Raw genomic sequence first — 3,286 nt, forward strand, 5'->3', positions numbered from 1 at the left:
TCGTGACACTGCGGAAACGTGAAAAAAGTTTCAGCATCCCCAGATGTGGGGGGCGGCCCCCGCGCCCGCCCCCGGCCCCGCAGGCACCGCCCGGCCGGTCCCGAGGCACTGATCGTACCGACTGGATTCAATCTGCTCTCCGCTGCAGCGCTGTCCTGCCAGGGAGGCTGAGAGGTTCTTTTCCGTGCCATTCTGAACAGATAAATCACAGAATCACGGAGCGGTTCGGCTTGGAAGGGGCTGCTGGAAGCCATCGAGTCCAACCCCACGGTAAAGCCTCGAATTCGAAGGATCGAAATGCCTCGGCCAACGCTCTAACAAGAATTCCCATGGCAGCAGCCAGCCAGCAGCCACGAGAATGAGCTAGGGAATGAAGCAACACAAGGGTGGAAAAAATTCCATTCTAAGGATGTTCCATTCTAAAGGTACACGACACCTTTAAGTACACTTAGTAAATAAATAATATTAAATAAATAATATTAAATAATGCACTTAAGCCCGTTTATATTTTCTTTTTATTACAGAAAGAAGACAACCATGAAGTTCATTTTCATATGAGTAAAAATGTAATTAAGTTCAGAAAAACAAGACCATTTTCTATGAAGCTTTAACTGCACCACTGAAACTACATTTGGAAATGTCTGAAAACCGTATAAACAATACTTGCAAAAACATACATCAATGCACAGGAAATTCTAAGGTGAACATGTGAAAACACAAATTCTTTAAAAGAGAGTGGTGAAACAATCATCAATGGAGAAATCCTTTTACTAACACGGCAGTCTTATCTGGTAGGAGCATTCCTTCCTCTTGGTCTAGCAAGGCTAATCTTCTTGCAAAGAAGAACCGTGTCGACAACGCAGAGAACAAGCAATATAAGACCCAACACCTACAAAAATAACCATAATGTTAGTTCCCCCTAACAGTCTCTATCTTTTGCTGTACAGACTCACCTACTGTTCCTCAAAGCAGCAGTAAACACATCTTCCTAACTTGGTTCTGCCTTTGAAACACGTGTGTGATTTGAGGGAGCTGATAAATTAAATAACACCCATATTTACATCCCATCAGCCTCTCACAGAGCCGTCTACACCCTGCTGTGTTTGATGTTTGTGTGAAGCCTTGGAGTTGGTGTGGTGCTCTCCTTGAAAGCTAAGCTGATGCTGCATTATGCCAGACAATGCTTTTATCCTAAATGAAAGGCCTTCTGTCCTTGTAAGGATGGCTTAATTACTGGAACTGGCCCAGAGAGAAGTCAGGGAGAAAAGTCAAAATTTATGAAACAAGCCTAGCAGGAAAAAAAAGTACTGCTCTCCTCTGAAGCTTTGAATGGGAAACGTATCCCAAATTGGAGAAAATGTACAGAAGTATTTAAAAAAATAGACAACCTCAGGCAGGCAACTGGAAAAATGTGTTTGCAGAATGGCTTTGCTGAGTTAATTTGCTCAGCTCCCACCCTTCAGCCTCATCCCACATGCACACCAGGGTTTTTTATGCAAGCACTAAATTATCTGATCAGAGGGAATAATGCTAAGGAGAGCCCAGCTCAAGGCAGTTTGTGCCCCAGGAGTACAGACTGTGGGCAATTCTGTTTCTCCCAGAACTGAAGATGTCATATGTTCTGCCCAAACTTGTTTTCCCAGCTACCAGCTTAGTCTGCTGCTCCCACCTTTAATTTCTATTAACTTCCCAACCAAGAATATAAATTCTATTCTAGCAGAGCCAGTCACTTGACCAGGAAGTCTCCTTTTTGCTTAGGATGTTGTTGCCAGTGAAGACATCAGCTTCCCATCTTACCGTCTCCTAATCAGATTTTGAAAAACCCCTGTGGCAGGTTTTAGGTTTCTTTTGGTTGCTTTTCACATTTCAGCTCCTCTTGTACTTCTGGAGACTTTAAAAAAGACTTTCCCTCCTTCTTGTTTGTTAATTACATTAGTTTCCATTTGAATTAAAAATACCAGTTGCTTAAACTATTAAACTGGTTTGATCTTAAGAACACAAAAGTCTTACAATCATAGTATGAACAAAACCCCTTTTCAACTGGCGTAATTCCTCAGTCTGTGTCAGCAAGCATAATGTACATGTCAGGAGGGAGGTACCAGCATGTCTGCTAAAAAGTTTCAACTCTTTCAACTAGTTAGGCCTTTCCTCCTAAACAGTGTAACCAAACTGGATAGTCCTAAAAGAGCTATGGATTCTCCCACCTAGGACTTCAACCTGTGGAAGTAAATCCAAGTTACGCAAATTAGTTAAACTCTAGGAGTTTTCAGTGTTGGAACTTCTCTGTAGTAACTCCTGCCTTGTAATATTTTTAAATTACTAGTGATTTTAGGATTATTCTTAGTAAGAAGCAATGAATGTGTATTCACTTTTGTTTGTGATTGCTGAATGTGTTCTTCCAAGACAGTTGCTTTCATGGTCCCACCATGATGTAACTGTACCACGAGGTTCAAATCACGTGCACTTTAAGAACTGAAATTCATTAACAATGTTCCTACTTACTCCTCCAGCCAATGTCCCCTTGTTGCTCTTGACAATTACTGCAAACAAGCACACAACGAGGAGGAACAACGCTGCAATCACCGAGTTGAAAATATCCTGAAACAGCCAGTGGAAGCAAAATATTTATTCTGAACACACCTGGAGAAGAACGTGGATAGTTCCCAACACCGTAAGGGTCTTTAAAAACGGCTGGTTTGCTATGGAAGTAAGTTACAGCAATATCCGAGCGAGATCGACACTGACACCCAGTGGTTTGGTGGTAAAAGGAGCGTTTGAGATAAAACTTCCTCATTTTCCCTTTTTCTTTTTTTTTTTTTTTTTTGCAGTCGAATTTATGCAACTTGGCTACACTTGTCAGACTGCAGGAAATAGATGTGCAAAAGAGAGGTAAGAGAACTCGTTAATATTTGAGTGAAAGCGTATGTCTAATTTGTGATGTGCAGGATGCAGAGCACAGGGTTACACAGGGAAGTGACCAATGCCCGTTAGGGAGGGGCTGTCACCAGATCTGTCCAGCTATCCAGGAACTGAGGGAACAGAACACTCGGGGAGGAAAACCTACTTCAGCATCCATGGAACACTGGGCTTTCTTTAACTGGACAGAAACAGTCACTGAGCTGACTGACAGTGACCCTTCTGATCTGATCCCTTCAGATCCAGGCCAGCCAGTGCTCACAGCCAGGGCACCAGCACCCACAGCACATCAGTGCTCACATCCTGCACAGCAGCACCCACAGCCAGGGCACAGCAGCACCCACAGCCAGGGCACAGCGGTACTCACAGC

At 43.3% G+C, this 3,286-nt stretch overlaps 1 non-coding gene across 1 annotated transcript; it reads right to left on the reverse strand.

Moving 5' to 3' along the window:
- Positions 1-497: 497 nt before the first annotated feature.
- LOC103761802 lies at positions 498-3,255 on the reverse strand. Its single transcript, XR_003916421.1, has 2 exons — positions 2,503-3,255; positions 498-889 (listed from the first exon to the last, which is right to left on the reverse strand). It is a non-coding gene; the product is annotated as a chemokine like factor (transcript).
- Positions 3,256-3,286: the final 31 nt, after the last annotated feature.

This window comes from Manacus vitellinus, unplaced genomic scaffold, assembly GCF_001715985.3.
Source record: "Manacus vitellinus isolate BGI_N305 unplaced genomic scaffold, ASM171598v3 scaffold_10_pilon, whole genome shotgun sequence".
Taxonomy (NCBI): domain Eukaryota; kingdom Metazoa; phylum Chordata; class Aves; order Passeriformes; family Pipridae; genus Manacus; species Manacus vitellinus.